Raw genomic sequence first — 22,611 nt, forward strand, 5'->3', positions numbered from 1 at the left:
AGCTTACCTTTCTGTATCCATCTATGAGATCCATATTTAGCTTCACTTTGTTATTTTCAACAGTTATGTGTCGAAAACAGCCACAGTCCAGCGTTTTGAGCTCATTAATCATAGAATTAATATTCAGAATATTGTGAATATAAATTTGTGGTGGTTTCTTTGGTGTAGATGTTTCCATCTGAATGTGATACGATGACTCTTGTTGGTCTCTTTCGTTCAAGTCAGATAAAGGTGCAAATGCATTTGATGTTGGTATAGTGGTTTCATGATTTAGTTTTTGACGTTTTGTTGAATTTGTATCAGTTGCAGAGTTGGACATGTTATTTTGAGATATATTAAATTAATGTATACAAATCAATGTAATAGAAGTGCAAATTTGCAATATGAGATAGTCACTTGTCACTATTGTCTTGAGTTATGGCAAGATTCACTGATAATATTAAACACTATTAATTAATAATAAAATAAAACTTTTCAGTAGAATTAAATGCCACAACACATCAGCAAGTTCACAATGAACAATTATTAATAGGGTACGCAACAAATACTATTGAACAAGAATTCCTTTTAAAAACTTAATATTAATGTATTGTGGGTCCCTATCACCACGGCATGGCGCGTCCTCAGGTTGCGGATAGAGGAGACTGCTCCAGATATGGAGGGTAGCTGCGAATATATTGAATAATCAGTCGTGGATAGCCGATAAGGGGTGGTCCTCCAGCTTGGGGGTTGGGCAAAGGGCTAACAATCCATCACCATAAAAAACAGCTTGTTACGAAACCTAACAATAAGCCTCAGAATGGGACTGATTCTCCGGCACGACCACAGCAAAGGAATAAGGTTATAAGATTTGGTACATGGAACGTAACTAGTCTTTATAGAACAGGAGGGGTAACTTTAGTAGCAAAAGAACTAGCTAGATATAGAATAGACTTCGTGGGAGTACAAGAGGTTAGGTTAGATGGAAATGGCATATCACAAATAGGCGATTACTTGTTGTATTATGGGGAAGGAAACATTAATCACCAATTAGGGACGGGATTCTTTGTACATAAAAGAATAAAATCAGCAGTAAAAAAGGTCGAATTTGTCAGAACGCTCTAGAATATGCCATTAGGAAAGTTCAGGGTAACACAGAGGGTTTGGAATTGAACGGGTTACAACAGCTTCTTGTCTATGCGGATGACGTGAATATGTTAGGAGAAAATCCACAATCAATTAGGGAAAACGCGGATATTCTACTTGAAGCAAGTAAAGAGATAGGGTTGGAAGTAAATCCCGAAAAGACTAAGTATATGATTATGTCTCGTGATCAGAATATTGTACGAAATGGAACTATAAAAGTTGGAGATTTATCCTTCAAACAGGTGGAAAAATTCAAATATCTTGGAGCAACAGTAATAATATAAATGACACTCGGGAGGACATTAAACGCAGAATAAATATGGGAAATGCCTGTTATTAATCGGTTGAGAAGCTTTTGTCATCTAGTCTGCTGTCCAAAAATCTGAAATTTAGAATTTATAAAACAGTTATATTACCAGTTGTTCTTTATGGCTGTGAAACTTGGACTCTCACTTTGAGAGGAACAGAGATTGAGGGTTTTTGAGAATAAGGTTCTTAGGAAAATATTTGGGGCTAAGAGGGATGGAGTTACAAGAGAATGGAGAAAGTTACACACGCAGAGCTGCACGTATTGTATTCTTCATCTGACATAATTAGGAACATTAAATCCAGACGTTTGAGATGGGCAGGGCATGTAGCGCGTATGGGCGAATCCAGAAATGCATATAGAGTGTTAGTTGGGAGACCAGAGGGGAAAAGACCTTTGGGGAGGCCGAGACGTAGATGGGAGGATAATATTAAAATGGATTTGAGGCAAGGTCCGTGGACGGTCTGTCGCTATCGCTCTCGACAGCGACCGACGACTGGATTCATCTTGCTCAGGATAGGGACAAATGGCGGGCTGATGTAAGGGCGGCAATGAACCTCCGGGTTCCTTAAAAGCCAGTAAGTAATATTAAGAGCACACAATCAATCTCTATTCTGCATATTTCACCGCCTTCTCGATCCATCCACTTAAATCTCATTAATTTTTTTTTTCAGTAAAACATTAATAACTTATTAAAATCGGTGACGAGAACGCCAGTGACTAAAATGTAGCCGGTATAATGACGACATCTCCTGCGACAAGAATTGCTAGACCCCCCCCCCAAAAAAAAAAATAATAATCCATAGCGCTACAGCCCTTTAAGGATATAGACCAACCAGCTGGCTGCTCGCATCATGTCCACATGCCGAAGGAGAGGTGGACGATCATCCAAGCAAAATGGAGGTATCTTGTGGTTAGCATGATGATCCCCACATCTTTCCTAACCGGATTTCGCTACCTATCGTAGCTCAAATGTTCACGATGCTGAGTGTGCACCAGTCTCAAACACTGCCGAAAATTTCTTGAGAACTTATTCCGCATTTTCTGTAGAGGTTAGTAATCGCTCAAAGATACTCTACGTCTGGGATGTAACAAATTCTACTTAACATATTCTTGGTGAAATAAATAAGTAAATAATTAATTAATTAAGTAAATAATTAAATAATGAAATAAAAAATTAAGTAATGAAATAAATAATTAAATAAATAAATATTCAGATAATTAAATAATAAAATAAGTAAATAAATAAACAAGTAAATAAATAAGTAAGGAAATAAATAACTAAATAAATAAACAAGTAAAAAAATAAACAAATAAATAAGTAAATAGATAAATATGTTAGTTTTAGGCTATATTAATCACGCTCGGCAACACAAGTTGATAAAAGGAAGTGAGTGTAGAACTGTAGATAGATATCACTAACAATATTGTTTCATTCCTTAAACTTTCTGGAAGGCGAAAAAAGAAAAGATTGGAGAAAGCTGGTTTTGCAGTGAAAGACCTACTCTTGGCAGAACACTGAATGATGAATGATTATGGTTGTGTGTTTTAAACACATACTTTTTTTTAAATTTAAAACAGGATAGAGGATAATGTTAGCCGAAATTGAGATTTACGTTATTTACTGTACGTATGGTTTTGATTCTGTGGCAGTACTATGTAGAAATAGACTGTATTACTCTCTAATCAACAATGGAGCTAAACTCGGAATATTTGTTTTGGTAAATTCAGTTAATCAAATTTAGGAAATTACCCAATTAACTAATTTTCAAACTTCCCCTAAAATAGGGGTTGCCCTGAAGGACAAAAGTAACCTATACCAAAATGCAAGTATTAGTAATTTTATGAAAATGTTTTCGTGAGAAATATAATTATTGTGTAAGTGAACAAATAAATATATAAATGAATGAATAGCTACATAAATGAATGAATAGGTATATAAATGAATGAATAGGTATATAAATGAATGAATAGATATATAAAGGCATGAATAAATGATTGAATTAATATTAAAAAAGAATGAATGAATGACTGAATGAAAATGAATTTTACAAGTCAACGTCGCGGAGTAACAAACTGCTCAATAATATGTAGGTCTACTTTTGGAATCTGAGCCGTTACACATCTATACTAATAATAAATCTGTAGCCGAAATGTTTCTGGTAATTTTCGATTTTCCAAAAATAATTGGTCCTAACATATATAATTAACCACCCTGAAACCGAAAATCGCTTTTTTGAAATTTTTGTTTGTATGTCTGTCTGTCTGTCTGTCTGTCTGTCTGTATGTTTGTTACCTTTTCACGCGATAATGGCTGAACGGATTTCGATGAAAATTGGAATATAAATTAAGTTCGTTGTAACTTAGATTTTAGACTATATGGCATTTAAAATACATTATTTAAAAGGGGGGTTATAAGGGGGCCTGAATTAAATAAATCGAAATATCTCGCTTATTATTGATTTTTTGTGAAAAATGTTACATAACAAAAGTTTCTTTAAAAATAATTTTCGATAAGTTTTATTCCTTGAAAAATTTTGATAGGACTGATATTTAATGAGATAAATGAGTTTTAAAATTAAAATAACTACCATCTAAGGCCGTGAAATGAATTGAAAAACAAATGACTTCGTCTATAAGGGGCCATAGTGTGTCAAGCGCCATTTACTGAATACTAGAAAACAAGGGTTAAAATTACCATAATTCAATGGAAACCTATAACAAGTAAAATAAAATATACACATTAAATCTAAATGATGTCAATCTTCATTGAACTATGGTTGCATGTAATTAAAATTAAGAAACATGTTAAAGGAATTGTCATTGCACCAAATGAGTGTCTCTGGACCAAAATGATCGCATTTTAATTATTTGGATGCAATTTAAATTAAGTACCGTAACATATTACACGATTTATCCTTCTATCAAACACGAATGTTCCCTGGATCAAATGTTTTATTTTAATTATGTAATTACTTTATATTTATTTCTAACGGGTGCAGCGGAGTGCACGCATACGGCTAGTTACTAGTACATTATGCAACGAGCCTATAATGGTAGTAATTAAGACGCAAGTATGATTGTTTATGAAACGCGCGAGTTTCATAATTTTCATACGAGCGTCTTAATTACCATTATAGGCAAGTTTCATACGACTTTTTATGCTCGACCATATTTCTAACTTGAAAGTATTCAAAATTATGGTTATGTGCGAACTGACCTGAATTGTGAGATGTGCGCAGACGCGAAAGTATTGATTTTTTTCGAGGCCAAATTTCATTGACCTTGGCACAGAATAAGATGAACATTACTCTGGTATAACCTGAAAATTGATTTAGAATTGAAAAACGAGATGACAAATTGAATTTATTTGAATATTATTTACAATTAACTCTAATTATTATAGTAACAGAACATAACCTTTTGCGACAATATTGAATTTCCAGCCTCCGTGACTTTTCGCTAATTCTCTTTCGATTGCATATCCGAGAATAATCGATACTTGCGGTTTTATAAGGTACAAAGCTGACTTGCCATTGGCTGAACACCTGTAAGCTGAGTTGTCATTGGCTGAACACCTGTACTTTAATGAGTAGGAGTACTTTAATGAAATGCATTAAAGGACTGCTACCAGGTGTATAATTACTACATTTCGGCATGGTCGAGCATAAAATATATTAATGCATTCATAATATTCAAGTTCTATTATGCCTACAACACAGGCAAAACATATCAACACTTTTAATTATGAATATTATAAAAAAGAGATAGGGTCTGCATCTACATGAACGATACTTAGCGAAACAACAACCGAGATCTGTAAATCCAGTCTCTATGGAGACAGAGAGAGAAAATGATGCATGGCAACAATAGCAATGCCATTGCTGTGTTACATGCCTTTCCGATTTAAGACGTCAACATGTTTGGTCGACTAAGAGTTGCATTCCACCAAATATTAAACAACTCAACCGTAAGACACTCGATAAGACCTGAGAGAGTACTAGTAAACGGATTGAGGACTGTGGGCGTGGTGGGCTTGGCGGCGGGAGCCTACTACGCCTACAGATCCTATAACATGGACTGCGACTCTGCAAGGGATGAAATTCTGAAGACCCCTGTCAGGGATATGTTTTTAAAGAGAAGCAAAAAGTTCTGCACCATTAAAGAATTTCACCCATATGACCCTTCGGACGCCGAGATCCAAACCATTGACTATGAGGAGGAGGAGGAAACTAAAGCTAACGGCGAGGAACAACAGACCCAAAGACCATCTGAAGGCAACAAGAAACCGTCCTCGCCCCCTCCTCAACCACCCCAACAGTGATGTCAAGGTATGTGCTTACACATTCAACTTATATAATATTGGACTTCTGTCTCCATCTCATAGCAGTTCTGTACTCTGTTACTAGACCTGTGGCTCCCAGCTTTTTGAGTGTCACAGACACCAAAGTTTCATATTTCATTTTGACTGACCGCCTAAAATGTTTTGCATAATTTAGGCCCAAAAAATGTGTTCTACTCATATTTTTGCTTAATGTAGTCAAATAAGCATCCTTAATAAATCTGTAGCGGAATTAAATTTAAGTTTTAGCTTTTAAATATGAACTGAAATTGTATAGGTGAATACAAATGTAATGTATTTTACGTTGCATAACATTTCCTGAGAAAAATGAAATTAGTTTTATATTTACCATAAGGTTTTTAAGGTGATGGCTGTTATCACATTACAGCTATCTGTTCTAGGGTTCCTAACCCTCCCATATTTCCCGGGATCTCCCGTATTTGCCCCTAATTTTTAACGGTTTCCCGGCTCCAGTATTTTTCTTCTCTTCAAGCATTTTACTCCCTTATTTTTGCACAATGTACGAATAAAAATCATTATTCTAAATATTTGATTTTGCCGTGAATGATGATTATTATAGATTTATTACTTTGTCATATAGAATAATAATTGTAATATTGAAAATTAATGTTTGAGGAGAAAAATTTGCTGACCACTGAGCTACGCCGAATTCAATCCACAGCACCGGTAAGCAAATTTTTCCCCTCAAACATTAGTTTTCAATATTACAGATATTATTCTATATGACAAATTAATAAATCTATAATATTCTCATAGCTAGCAGTGCATATGTCTGTACAGATTACTGTGCACTTAATTGCGGAATCCCGGCCAAAATAGTCACTCAGCTGAGTACGTTCCTAGTACTGTATAATTTATTTAAATATACAGAAAAAAGAATGTAATTACAAACAAACAAGAAAAATAGAAATAAAATAATACAATCAATATAAAAAAGGAGATATAGTAGTATTAACAAAATTTGAGACCGAATGAGCAGCGCTCGTGTTCGGTCGCAGTTCAGATATAATATTAATAGGACTATAAGAGAATAAAAAATAAAATAAAATAGGAAATAAAATTAAAATTACAGTTACAGAAATTATATAATACAATATTAATAGAAGAGAAATGCAGAAAAGAAAAAAATAATAAAAATAAATAAGTAAAATAAAATAGAAACTAAAATTTAAATTACAGCGGCAATGGAATTATATAATACTAGCCGTACCCGTGCGCTCCGCTGCACCTGTTAGAAATAAATATAAAGTAATTACATAATTAAAATAGGACGTTTGATCCAGGGAACAACTTTTACAACAGCGCAAGATAATCTGCTTCGCTCATTACCCAATTTTTTTTGCATTGCATTTATTGCATATATATTTTATGTATTTTAACACGATTCAATTGAGCATAGTTCAAATTTGAATTATAAAATAATGGATTGCTAAGCTAACGTACTATTACTGCATACTAAATCAATACACTCTCGTTGTTCGTTAATTCTCTGAGATTAAAAATGAGTGTACATAAATATTATTTTAAGAAATACAGAAAACGAATGTACAAAATAGCCTATCAAATTTTCTGTGCATAAGAAGCTATTTTAATCTTACCTGTCCTCGATTTACTCAGACGTTACTGTAATAACATTATAGTATTATGTCCATCTAGAGAAACTACACTTTCCAATGGCGAAATAATAATTAATTATACAAATCGGTTAATTTAGCTTCTGATATTACTTCATACAAACACAGAAACATTCTCTGTAGGCTATGTTTAATAGCTTTCGATTGTTGATGTCCAAGGCCCCTGTTTCGATTGTTGTTGTCCAAGGCCGCTTATAGACGAAGTCATTTGTTCTTAATTCATTGCACCGTCTTAGATGGCGTTATTTTAGTTTTAAAACTCATTTATCTCATTAAATATCAGTCCTATCAAAATTTTGTAAAGGATAAAACTTATCGGAAATCATTTTTAAAGAAACTTTTGTTATGTAACATTTTTCACAAAAATCAATAATAAGCGAGATATTTCGATTTCTTTAATTCAGGCCCCCTTATAACCCCCCTTTTAAATAAAGTATTTTGAATGCCATATCGCCAAAAATCTAAGTTACAACGAACTTAATTTATATTCCAATTTTCATCGAAATCCGTTCAGCCATTATCGCGTGAAAAGGTAACAAACATACAGACAGACATACAAACAAAAATTTCAAAAATGCAATTTTCGGTTTCAGGGTGGTTAATTATATATGTTAGGACCAATTATTTTTGGAAAATCGAAAATTACCAGAAAAATTTCGGCTACAGATTTATTATTAGAATAGATAATATTAACATAAGAGAAGAATAATATTGCAAGTGAAAAGTAGGACTATATATATATATATATTTCAAAATTATAAAATACAAACATATATATATACACACAAATATAATGGCAGTTGACATTGGACATATACGTTAACATATATGCCTAACGTGGAGTCAGGCCATAAATGGAAACATTGAAGGAGGAGGACAATTCGATCCGGTGCTGTGGATTGAATTCGGCGTAGCTCAGTGGTCAGAGCGCTTGGTACGTAGAACCAAGGACCCGGGTTCGATCCCCGGCGCCGGAGCAAATTTTTCTCCTCAAACATTAATTGTGAATGATGATTGTTTATATGATGAATTTCGTTGTTCAAGGGATGCAGGCGTTTTAGAAGGTAGTGGGTTTTAGTGCCACCTGTTTAAAATCAAACAATATCAGTATTATAAATTTAGAAAACTGGCTAGTTTTGTTCTAAGCATACCAAGTAGGAATGCTCATACAAAGGGGGTATTTTATCTCATGAACAGTAACACTGTATAACGAATTTTTACTTTTTTATCTTGCTCCGAAATAAAAATAGGTAAATATTACTAATATCTGTGCCCTAAATGTGAATTTAAAATTGAAATTGTCCCATCTCGTACCATTTTCAGGGGAAAGTGAATTGATTTATTTTTGAAAAAACTTTTTTTTTTTTTAATTTTTCACTGCTACTGATAAAACTACAACACAATAGAGATTGAAAATGCCTCATGATACTTGAAAAATATGTACTGGATACAAAAATGATGTTACATAGTTTAAAACACAACAACAATAAAAATATTATATACGTATAATGAGAAGAATCTCAAAATTTGAACTTAACGTTTGAAAGAATTTTCTGGATGACTTCCGTTTATAACTAGACCCGGGACTGTCTTTTACAAGGAACCAACAATAGTCTGCAAACATGCTGGATGATGTTCTTCCTTTATATCGCCCTTCCATTTCAGATATGTCTTGATGAAATCTTTCCCCATGCTCGTCGCTTACCGCTCCAATGTTACGTGGACAGAAATCCAAATGAGAATTTAAAAGTGTATTTTGAGAGAAATCTTACAGCCCATTTTTTCATATGCACTTAACATGGTTTCCACAAGTTCGATATAGTTCGCTGTTCCTAGAATTTCCAAGGAAATTTGAGCAAACATCTTTGAAAGCACGCCATGCCATTTTTTCTATAATGGAAAGTTTTTCCTCAAACAAATAGTCAGCCATAACTTTGTAAATTTCTGGACCGATGAAAATACCCTCTTTTAACCCTAGGATGCATGAGCTACTTTTCCTACACATTTACATAACATGGGTCCGTTGGACCCGTATGCTATTTAATGAGGAATTAGACATAAAATGGAATAATATTAATATATTATTTATTATAATTTTAATTTAGGAGTTTTAATTGTGGAAAATAATTTAAAATTTTATAACTAAGTAACATGTGAATATACAAATATATATTATATTAATTTATTTCTACAAGAATATAATGTAGGTTCGTAAAGTTTTTTCTTTGGGCAAAGGAAATAATATATTTTTATAAGTAAGTAGGGAGTGAAAATAATTTATTGTTGCAACACAAACACATATATATTTATTTATTTATATATACATATTTAAATAAATAATCTGCCCTCAATGAGGGTGACCATAAAGATCCAGAATAAAAGCACTACAGAATAATTTAGAAAGACAGGAAGTGTTTAGTAAAAAATTCAGAGAAATGCAAACCCAACAGAGTCATCAATGGCCAAAATATAAATGGTAATGTAATATTTGGATTGAATCCTTAAGAATATTCAACAAAATTTTTTGAATTTCAAAAGATCGGAGTCCGAGTGCTTTTAAAATATCACACGTGAATTTAGGGAGTGTGCCACGTGCACCAAACAAAAGACCAGAAACACTCCACTGACTAGTGGGAATGTTATATTTCTCACTTAGATAAGGGATGCAGGACTCATAAATGGATTTCTTCTCCTCATCGTGTTGTGCCTGTAGGGCATCCCTCTCGAACCGGATTGTAGGATCAAGGACTAATCCCTTAGATTGAGTCCTGTGGATGGCTACAATATCTGCTCTTCTGTTCGAATCTAAGGATGAAACGCAGTGGACCTCTTCGTGTACCTCCCATCCGCGACGCTTGAGGACATCAGTAATACCGGTCCTGGCCTTATGGTGTCGATTGTTGCGCAGCAGCTCCGTTTTTCGACAGAATTCCAACACGTGACCAAGAGTTTCCGTCTCGTTGCAGCCGGGATGGCGACAACGGGTTGTGTTGAAACTTCTGCCGGGCACAGATCTAACCGCAGATAGATTGCTGGACATTTTAACTGCATTGATGTATTCTGAAATTGATAAATTTGCTTTTGATGATATCCAGGAATTTGCCTTGGGGCACTCAGAATACAGGATAACACCTTTGCCCTTATGAGGTAATTTACACCATGATTCAAAACTTCTGTTCCGCAAGATCTCCCTCAATTGCCGACCTTTAGTGTTGGGAGCAATAGAAGACTTATTGATGTTTAGTCTACGTAGACTCAGTTGCTGTTCAAGGTGCAGGTTCCTTACAAAGTTAAGATGTATATCATTAAGACGGTGAAGACGATTACAGATGTTGTAATGTTGAATGCTGGCCTCCTACTCTGCACAAAGAATTCCCAAAGCTCGGACTTTTTTACTTGCATATAACATTGAATATGACGTATCATCGGGCAGCATCATAATTTCCTTCACAGCACTTCTAATAATTTTGTCAAGATCTCGTAAGAATGTATCTGATAACTGAGGTAATGGAGCACATTGTAGAGGGTAAATCAAACCTGGCCATATATATTCGTTTATGATTTTCAATTTTTGGTCTGATTTTAATAATTTTGTTCGGACGAGTCCATCCAAGTCTGAACATAAGTTTTTGATAGTCTTCTTTTTATTAAAGGAGATTTTGTCTGTGAAATCTATTCCGATATATCGGATACGCTCATTTTTATCATGCAACGAAGAAATAACAGACCCTTGTAAAGAGATAATGAAATCTGCACAGAGCTTGCCCTTTTGTAAAACTATTGCCTTGCTTTTCGCTGGATTTATGTGAAGACCAATTTCAGTTAAGCTACTTTCAGCTAAATCAACAAGCGATGTAGCATTTGCTTTAGTGCTACCAATTAAAGCAAAGTCATCAGCGAAGGCTAGCGCAGACAAATGAGGTAGTTGATCTGATAAAGAATAGCCATATTTAGTAGAAATATCATAATCTGTCAGATTTTGCATCACATAATTGATTGCCAAATTAAATAATATAGGTAATAACGGAGAACCCTGTGCTACGCCACAATTTAACGCTATAGGTGTTGTTTTTTGAAAATTTGATTCAATTTGAATAGTACTGGCTGATAACGAAGAAGAAATTAAATTGTAGAGATTCCGTGGAATGCATGCATGCTTAAGGGCTCTTTTTATATGTTCATGTCCGATGGAGTCGAAGGCCTTAGATACACCAACAAATACAATACAGCAATTTTTTTTTAATTTTTTTGCTGATTGAAGACAACCATTAACAATTGAAGAAGTTATATGCGTGCCAGGCAGAGCCATAAATCCTTGCTGATATTGATTTAATGCAATATAACTTCTTAATTTTGAATCCAACACTCTTTCAATAATTCTTCGCAAGACAAGAAATATGGTTATCGGTCTCCAGTTTTTTATATTTTTTTCATCACCGCCCTTATAAATTAAAACTGTCCGAGCTTGTTTCAGAGGAGAAGGCATAAAAGAAAAGTGTAGCATTGCATTGGTAAATAATATAATGTATCCACGAGATAGAAGAAGAAGAAACAGTAAGGAATAACCACACAAGTACAGATATATCTTATCAGTCTTTACACTTACTACACACGACTGTACTATAGTAAAGTAAAGTAAATCCATGGCGCTATAGCCCATGAAGTGCGAAGACTGGTCAGCTGACTGCCGTCCTCACGTTCACATGCCGAAGCAGAGGTCGACGATCATCCAACCAGAATGGAGGTATCATGTGGTTAGCACAATGATCCTCCCAGCCTAACCGGATTTTCACTACCTATCGTAGCTCCCCAAGTGCATCACGATGCTGGATGGCCACCGATCCCATACACTGACCGAAAATTTATCAGAAAAATTCCCCCCCCCCCCCCTGAGGACCCGAACCAGCGCGCATTCCGTAATGCGAGTCCTAGGCAGGATGCCTTAGACCACGATGCCATGACGACTGTACTATGCTCCTGACAAACATTATTTGTACACATAGCAGATAGATTTGGTATTTCTATCTGCCACTGTAGGACATAGGAAACATCTCCTGTTCTTGTTTTCATGGTTGCCACCATTGTTACTGCTACTTTGCACACTACTACCTAGGTTAGTGATGTACTTTTCCATGTCCACATAAATTGACTTACGCAGACAGGGATTGAACCATCTTCTAACAATGTATGGTTGGACCATTTTCACTGATATCTCTTTGATGAACAGTCTCCTCTGGTGTAAAAGTCCTTTTATGGTACATGGGGTGCTGGGTACAATACAGAATGAATGCACTTACGTCAAAAATGTTACGCCAAAGCTCCATGGGCCAGTGTTTGGTTTGCATTTTACAAGTATAATTGTGCACTTTCTGATCCATTACATCAACACCACCCTTAGTGCGACTGTAGAATTTTACAATCTCAGGTTTCCTTTTTTGGGTGATGTTCGTGAACAGCATTGTGATGGTACTTAGCAGAATAGCGCATTTGTTTTTCTTTGAGCAAAAACTAACTATTGCCATGTCCTTGTGAAAAATAAATACACTTTGGACACTGGTCGGTTTTGCATTGGATTTCATTCTTTTGGAATGTCTCTCTTGTTTTGTCCATGGTGATATTTCGGGCTGTACCAAGAACAAAGCGATTTAGAAACTTCACAATATTGAGAACCAAATCCTTCTGTGGCGGTTCTCCGGTTTTTTCCCACTCTGTATACACAATCCCGTGAATTGCAGAACCAGTTTCTTCTTCACACATCCACATTACTTTGATCTTGTATTTCGCTGGCTTCTTTGTCAAATATTGTACAGAACTACAACGGCCTCGAAACAAAACCAGCTGTTCATCTATTGTGACATTTGGTTGTGGGACCATTACTTTTCTGCACTGTTCCGTAAATATTTGCCACACGTAAGAAACAAGAACAAGTTTATCTGTTTGTAATCTAAACTTCCGTGTTCTCATACCATCGAACCTTAAAAATCTTCTCATACTTCAAAATGATTCACAGACATTGTAGCTCTATATCAGTGGTCTTCAGCACTCACTGAAATGGGTAAAGGGTAAGCGGAGCAACGTTTTGTGCCCCGTCATGCAGCAGGAAGAGGTAGAGAGCATACAAACCAGCAGCTGTGAATACATCATAGTGCAGTGTCTCCTCCGCGGGTAAGAGACGCTAGCCCAAGGGTGCAATGTGCTGATGACCACTGCTGTGTATAATAGATTGAAAAATGTACCAAGAAAAAGTTCTTTTATTGGAATATCCCAAGATTTGTCTGCTCTCATGTGCAACAAAATTCCAAAAAAGTAATCATTACATATATTGATATTTCTTTCCATTTTATTTCCTTCAGTAAGTAAAACCTTCTTGCTTCTAAGTTGATATATCTCACAGTTTCATCCGAAATACTCTGTGAGATAAATAAATCCCAGGCACATCTGAGAGTAGCAGTTCCTAGGCCTATACCCCTTGAAGGACCTGATGCAAATCTTACACTGTTGTGGACAGGAGGTTTACTCTGACCAGGAGTTTCTGTCCTACTAATGTGTTTTGATTGTCGACCTGGTGTGAAATAGACATTCAGCTTTCATCTTCATTCTCACACCATCACTATCCAGTTCTGCAGAAGAAACTTCATCTTCATCCGGAGTATTGTCATCAATTGCAAGAGATATATATTCCTCATCGTCGTCCGAAATTTCAATTTCCAGCTGCTGCATTCTTGCCAATTCATGAAAATATGCTCTTGTAATTCATAGGATTCTATTTAGAAGGCAGACGACAATAATTCTTACGGTAATAAAATAATTGAATGCAACGGGTCTATTGGACACACGTTATGTAAAAGTGTAGTATGTATGAACACGAATAAAAACATATATAAAATAAAAGAATAAAATACCAAATGTGCTATAGGTGTATAAAGGAAGTAACAAGAGTAGCATACCTAGTGGGCAGAGTCACAATGTGAATTAGTTATTTAGATGATAATAATTATTAAATATTCCCCCCTGGTCCAATGGACCCATGTTATGCATCCTAGGGATTCCCTTCACTCAAACTGGTAAATGTTTCTTTTAATTACTGAAAACCACATCCTTGTTTGTTCATTGCGTAGACCTCACTTTGAACTGTTATGACATTTACTGAATAGAAGGGACCAATATGCATTATGGATTGAGCCCGAATTTATTTGATTCGGTAAATTTGGACTCAATCGATAATGTGTAACGTCCTGAGTGTTTTAAACCCACGTACGTTATCGTAGCTCCATTAGATCTCGAGATATTTCAGTTTAAGTAAAAGGTGAACAGATTTTTCAATTGGAGGGTGCTTTAAAAAAAGAACCCTTGTCCAAAAGAATGAAAATTTGAAATATGAAGCATGTAGAGCGCGTATTATCACAGCCATCTACTGAGTTAGTTGTTAGTGGGGGAAGAAAAAAAAAAAAAAAACACCACAGTCCTATGTTGTAGGAGTGGAAATTTTCAGTGTGAAAACCATTCCAGGACGATGGTAGCATTTACAAATATCCTATCATATCATCTTGAAACATTTATCCATCCAATTTTAAACTGTAGTAGACTGGCAGTAAACTGTAGTAGACTGGGTATGAACGCGACAGAAGCCATCCAGAGAAAAATACTTTAGCATGTGAATTGTTGTATTATTATGGAGTCATCTTTAGGTGCAGAAGTAACCACATGGAAGACACGTAAGCAACTAAAGGAAAAGAAACAGGATATAATAGAAAAAGATAAAAGGAGAGGCATACTTCAGCCACAACAGATTATTTTTTCTTATAATAACTTTTGCCCATAACTACTTACATTTATACATGTATTAACATGAGGCAATTTAAGTTACGATGAATTTCGTACTTGAAGTGTCAACAACACCTATGCCAGATAGTTTTTTGTTTCTCTTGAACATTTATGTTTTTGGACTAAGGTTGTTTTTTTTCAATAAATATTTTAATATGTATATTATATTGAATGGCTGCATCTACCTAATTAGTGTTACTTACCTCACTTTAAACGAATGATTTAATGACTTGAATTTAATACAGATTCTCATTTCTTTCCTTCACAGAACCAGCTACGACAAAAAACCCGAATTAGACGAATATGGTAAGTTGCATCCACCTAATTAATGTTACTTACCTGACTTTAACCGAGTGATTTAATGACTTGAATTTAATACAGATTGTCATTTCTTTCCTTCACAGAACCGGCTACGACAAAAAACCCGAATTAGACGAATATGGTAAGTTGCATCCACCTAATTAATGTTACTTACCTGACTTTAACCGAGTGATTTAATGACTTGAATTTAATACAGATTGTCATTTCTTTCTTTCACAGAACCAGATATGACTAAAAAAAAAACACCCAACTTAGACTTATTTCCTTCACAGAACCAGATATGACTAAAAAACACCCAACTTAGACGAATATGGTAAGTTGCATCCACCTAATTAATGTTACTTACCTGACTTTAAACGAATGATTTAATGACTTGAATTTAATACAGATTCTAATTTATTTCCTTCACAGAACCAGACATGACTAAAAAAAAACACCCAACTTAGACGAATATGGTAAGTTGCATCCGCCTAATTAATGTTACTTACCTGACTTTAACCGAATGATTTAATGACTTGAATTTAATACAGATTATCATTTATTTTCTTCACAGAACCAGATACGACTGAAAAAACACCCAACTTAGACGAATACGGTAAGTTCACATTTACCATTATTTATTTACTTATTTCCGGTGGCCCAGAAATATGGGGTTTGGGAAGGCATTTATAATCATTGTCACAGAGCAATATTAAAGCGGTATAACTGGATGTGGATGTATCGAGAAGAACAGACAGCGTCACTGATTCTGATTGGCTGTTGGGAATAGTTAGGACGAGTAGACACGCTCCAAATAAAATTTACAGAACTTCGAACATTATCCATAGTTTGAGCTTTTTAAAATAAAATAGGCTATGTTGTAAAAACCTGTTTAAAATGAAAATGGCGATTTTTTTCATATTTTTATAACTTAATTTTTATTTTATTTCATTATAAACAATGTTATTGAATTGCTCATGGTTGTATGTATTGTATTCTAATATTTAATTTTCAATAACTAACTGAAATTATTTCAAATTTATATTATAGTACATCGACAGTCATTGCTTGTAAATGTGTTTTCCTTACTTACAAATAGCTTTTAAGGAACTCGGAGGTTCATTGCCACCCTCACATAAGCCCGCCATCGGTCCCTATCCTGTGCAAGATTAATCCTCTCTATCATCATATCCCACCTCCCTCAAATCAATTTTAATATTAACCTCCCATCTACGTCTCGGCCTCCCCAAAGATATTTTTCCTTCCGGCCTCCCAATTAACAATCTAAATGCATTTCTGGATTCGCCCATACATACTACATGCCTGCCAATCTCAAACGTCTGGATTTAATATTCCTAATTACTGTATGTCAGGTGAAGAATTCAATGCGTGCAGTTCTGCGTTGTGTAACTTCATCCCTTTTAGCCCCATATATTTTCCTAAGAACCTTATTCTCAAACACCCTTAATCTCTGTTCCTCTCTCAAAGTGTGAGTCCAAGTTTTAGAACCACACAGAACAACCGGTAATATGATTATTTTATAAATTCTAATTTTAAGATTTTTTTGATAGCAGACTAATGACAAAAGCTTCTCAAACGAATAATAAGAGGCATTTCCCATATTTATTCTGAGTTTAATTTCCTCCCGAGTGTCATTTATATTTGTCACTGTTGCTCCAAGATATTTGAAATTTTCTACACCTTCGAAGGATAAATATCCAGTTTTTACATTTTCATTTCTTACAATGTTCTGGTCACGAGACATAATCATATACTTAGGCTGGTATTCATAGTCGACACTTTATATCACCACTTTGCAAAGTGACACTTTTGACGAAAGTGGCTCTTTCATATTAGTGGTATTCATAGACGATTGAAGAAGTGCACTTCACAAAGTGTCACTTTACGCCAGCAAAGTGTAGAGTTACAATTTGGTTGGTAATAGAAGTCCCACAATGCCTTTCAAAACAAGTGAACAAACAATAACAAATTAATGACGTATAACCTACAAATTACAATGCTTGTGATTTGAATTGGGAGCCTATTGATTGCGCGAGGAAGAAAATATATATTTAAATTTGTATTATTTCAGTTTCTAGTTTTTGTTGCCGATAGTTTAGATTATTTCAGTCAGTTCAGATATATAACATTTTATTAAATAGTTAGTGATACTGCTGGTGAAATTAGGTTAGGTTTTGTACGGTACATAACTGATCCATTAATTTATATTGTTAGATTAGGTTCTGTACATATCTTTTTCATTGATTTATGTTGCTAAGTTAGATTTTGTATGCATCCGTTCCACTGATTTATACAGTTTGGTTAGATTTTTGTAGCCTACAATGCCTACATATCTTCTATTAATTTATATAGTTAGGTTAAGTTGGACTGAGTAGGTTAAGTTTTGTTATATATAATCATTAAATTCATATCGTTAGGTTAGGTTTTATACGTATCTGCTTCATTGATATATCGTTATTTTCATTTTTGTCTTTTTCGTGAATAGTGAATAGAAGTAAAAAAAGAATGAGATAAACACATTACTACTACTACTACTACTACTACTACTACTACTACTACTACTACTACTACTACTACTACTACTACTTTCTCTCTCTCGTTTCCATTATTGCCTGCTCTTCAGGAATATTTTGAATGCCAAATGTTTCTACAATGCAAAACAAAATAGGCCTAATAGTATGAGATCTCTTTTCATGGTGAGGTTATGACTGCACATGAACTAGAGACATAGATGTATTGCTTACTGGCGTGAAAATATATATTACCGGTATCAAAACAGTAATGATTATATCAACATCATGATAAATCTTATCTCAAAATACAGGTAGTCAACAAAAATCAAAATCATTTTAAACCCAATATAATTATGGAATCTGCTTAGAAGGCAGGCATGTGAGGTCTCTCAATGCTAATTTAGATTTAAGTTAGTTTAATATTATTTAAGTTAAAAAATTCGTTTCAGTAATAAAAATAGGTTATATAGGCATATCTACCTACATATCACTTCATCGAATTGAGGTTATAAATATACGAATGTTACTACAGAAATACCTGAACTATAATATTATATATATATTAATGTATGATACATATCTGTAGCATAGAATTTTAATGCAGTCAATAACTGTATTATTGGAGGCACTGGCAAACGTCTATTATTCGTTTTTGTCAACCAGTCATCGAAAATATAAGCAATCTCAATAAGTTTCTTTATTAAATCGGAACCGTTTTTTTTTTAATTCTATATCATTATAAAATTCCACGGGATTGTCTTTAGGCCTATCTCTAATTTGTACATTGTCCACTAATTGTGCCATCTCTTCCGCACGTTCTAATAATCGACAACTTCCAAGACGTCCGCCATTTTTATACAAAGTGCCACTTTCGGCTCAAAGTGTGGTCGGAACTACACTTTCATCCAAAGTGTTCCTTTGCACCAAAGTGTCGACTGTGCAACGGAAAAGTGATACTTTGCATCTTCCAAAGGACACTTTAATCGAAAGTGTCGACTATGAATACCAGCCTTAGTCTTTTCGGGATTTACTTCCAAACGTATTGCTTTACTTGCTTGAAGTAAAATATTTCCGTGCTTTCCCTAATCGTTTGTGTATTTTCTCCTAACATATTCACGTCATTCGCATATACAAGAAGCTGATGTAACCCGTTCAATTCCAATCCCTGTCTGTTATCCTGAACTTACCTAATGACATATTCTAGAGCAAAGTTAAAAAAAAAGGTGACAGTGCATCTCCTTATTTTAGCCCGCAGTGAATTGGAAAAGAATCAGACAGAAGCTGGCCTATACGTACTCTGCTGTAAGTTTGACTGAGACACATTTTAATTAATCGAACTAGTTTCTTGGGAATGCCGAATTCGATAAGAATGTTATATAAATTTCTCTCTTAACCGAGTCATATGGCTTTTTGAAATCTATGAATAATTAATGTACTGTACCGTTATGCTCCTATTTTTTTCCAATATCTGTCGAATACGAAAAATCTTTTCAACAGTCGATCTATTAGGTACGCCTAAAACCGCACTGATGATCCCCAATAATTTCATCTACATATGGATTTAATCTTCTCAAAAGAATACAGGACAAAATTTTGTAGGATGTCAACAAAAGTGATATCCCTCGAAAGTTACTACAGTTAATCTTGTTCCCCTTCTTAAAAATAGATATAATTATGGACTGCTCCCATTGTTCTGGTACAATTTTCTTTTCCCAAATAGCAAGTACAAGCTTATAAATTCGTCAGATAATGCGCTTTCACCCTCTTGTATTAATTCTGCTGGAATTTGATCGATACCTGGAGACTTGTAATTTTTAAGATTTTCTTTCGCAATTTCGACTTCAGAAAGTGTGGGTTCAGTATAAATGGCTCAGCAGTTTGTATTTGAATTTCGTCCCGATCATTTCTATTTGGCCTATGTGTTTTCCACAATGTCAACATTAAGAACTTTGTCTTGTAATGGAAGAGAGGCAAATTTCAATTTACTGTATAGCCTATGTTACCTTGTAGTGTCGTCAGTAACATATCTAAAGTTCATTAATTTTGGTGTACGTTTTTAACAAAATGGAGCAGGACTTTGAACCACCCTATGTTTTTTTTTTAAATAGGATGATTGTTTTATATTTTTACATTTTTCGTAAGTCTATAATCAATATACATAAATTGTTTATATTCCAAATGCTAAGTTCTTATTTAGGTCTACCATTCTCCATTTGTTTTCAGCGGCACACCCAGAAATGTGGTTTGGGTTAGGGATACTTCATAATCAGTGTCACAGAGGCAAATGAAAGTTGTAGAAATGAATCCTTAAGGAAAAGCGTTGATGGTTAGACAAGTACAGACAGCGTCACTGAATGTAATTGGCTGGTGGGAATGGAGAAGCTCCAAATAAGTCACAGAACATCGAACATTATGGAAAGTTCTAGCTCTTAAAATAAATACGTTGTAGAAGTTTATCCACATAATACCTATATAAAATTAAATGTAAAAAAGCACACTTTTCAAAATATTAAAAACCCTTCTACTTCTTCCTTCCTTTCTCGTTGAGTTATAATTAACCACCCTGAAACCGAAAATCGCTTTTTTGAAATTTTTGTTTGTATGTCTGTCTGTCTGTCTGTATGTTTGTTTGTTACCTTTTCACGCGATAATGGCTGAACGGATTTCGATGAAAATTGGAATAAAAATTAAGTCCATTGTAACTTAGATTTTAGGCTATATGGCATTCAAAATACATTATTTTAAAGGGAGGTTATAAGGGGGCGTGAATTAAATAAATCGAAATATCTAGCTTATTATTGATTTTTGTGAAAAATGTTACATAACAAAAGTTTCTTTAAAAATAATTTGCGATAAGTTTTATTCCTTGAAAAATTTTGATAGGACTGATATTTAATGAGATAAATGAGTTTTAAAATTAAAATAACTGCCATCAAATGCCGCGTAATGAATTAAAAAAACAAATGACTTCGTCTATAAAGGGCCTTGGACAGCAACAATCGAAAGCTAAGAAAGATAGCCTACAGCTAATGTTTGTATGAAGTAATATTGGAAGCTAAATTAACCGATTTGTATAATTAATTATTATTTCACCATTGGAAAGTGTAGTTTCTCTAGATGGACATAATGCTATAATGTTATTACAGTAACTTATAATATAATATAATATAATATAATATAATATAATATAATATAATATAATATAATATAATACAATACAATACAACAATATAATATATAATATAATATATAATATAATATAATATAATATAATATAATATAATATAATATAATATAATATAATTTAAGTTATTTGAAGGGTTCACAACCATAGTGGGCCAAGTGACATTTACTGAATACGTAGAAAACAAGGGTTAAAATTAAGTTATTTCCATAATTCAATGGAAACCTATAACAAGTAAAATAAAATATACACATTAAATGTAAATGATGTCAATCTTCATTAAACTATGGTTGCATGTAATAAAAATTAAGAAACAGGTTAAAGGAATTGTCATTGCACCAAATGAGTGTGTCTGGACCAAAATTATCGCATTTTAATTATTTGGATGCAATTTAAATTAAGTAACATATTAAACGATTTATCCTTCTATCAAACACGAATGTTCCCTGGATCAAATGTCTTATTTTAATTATGTAATTACGTACTTTATATTTATTTCTAACGGGTGCAGCGGAGCGCACGGGTACGGCTAGTAATAAATATTTCCGTGAATATCCCAAAAACCAAGAATAGGTACCAGAATAATAAATTCAAAGTTGTCTATAAATAAAAAAATATAAAGTAAAGCAGCACTAAAAAAAAGTTTCAAAAAATTGGTGGTGGTGGTGGTGGTGGTGGTGGTGGTAGTGATGGCGACGACGAAAACTACGTTAATAACTATCACCCGTACTACTGAAATCCCGGTCAGGGCAATTTTTGTCTTAGAAATTCGCCACTGGTTGTACTGCGATATCTCATGTGGGCATAAATGGTATTTGAGTCGTGATGGTCGTCCAGCACCAAGTCGACAAACGACTCCAAATGAAAAAATGCCGCACTGATGATAAGATATCGATGAAAGTACAAAAGACTTCCGTCTATATTTTATAGAGTTACGAAATTTTTGTATTGTCGTTAGTCACAACTTTAGACACCGGGACTCGATTTCAGATTTATACAAGTGTATCTTCTAAGTCAATATATGAGCATTACTTCCCTAATAGAACAAACTCAACTCTTTTAGATGTGTTTCACAGAATGAAAGATTGGTTAAATAATAAATTGTCCTAACATGATTCGAGAATTATTTTGAACTAGTTTGTTGACAATCGAGAAAATCTGAACTAGATTAAAGATCGAAATACATATATTAATCAAGAGAGCAAAATTTCCAATCCAATTAAAGTTACATTTTCAGTTTAAACTATACAAGATTGAGATATTTTTGGTTTTTACTGGCTAATTTCAGTATTTCTGGTAAGTCTAATTTCTCTGTTCTAACTTTTGCAAATGCAAAGACA

At 34.1% G+C, this 22,611-nt stretch overlaps 1 long non-coding RNA gene across 3 annotated transcripts in view; it reads left to right on the forward strand.

The window, feature by feature from the left end:
* The window catches only part of LOC138691264 (uncharacterized), a 42,719-nt gene extending 26,554 nt beyond the window's left edge, over positions 1-16,165 (forward strand). For 2 of the 3 annotated variants that reach the window (XR_011329787.1, XR_011329786.1), the window contains exons 4-8: positions 15,522-15,559; positions 15,658-15,695; positions 15,794-15,887; positions 15,986-16,029; positions 16,128-16,165. This is a non-coding gene — a long non-coding RNA (uncharacterized lncRNA). The remainder of the gene's footprint in view (positions 1-15,521; positions 15,560-15,657; positions 15,696-15,793; positions 15,888-15,985; positions 16,030-16,127) is intronic. The other variant, XR_011329788.1, reaches the window with a different exon arrangement.
* Positions 16,166-22,611: the final 6,446 nt, after the last annotated feature.

Source organism: Periplaneta americana, chromosome 16 (assembly GCF_040183065.1).
Source record: "Periplaneta americana isolate PAMFEO1 chromosome 16, P.americana_PAMFEO1_priV1, whole genome shotgun sequence".
Classification (NCBI taxonomy): Eukaryota; Metazoa; Arthropoda; class Insecta; order Blattodea; family Blattidae; genus Periplaneta; species Periplaneta americana.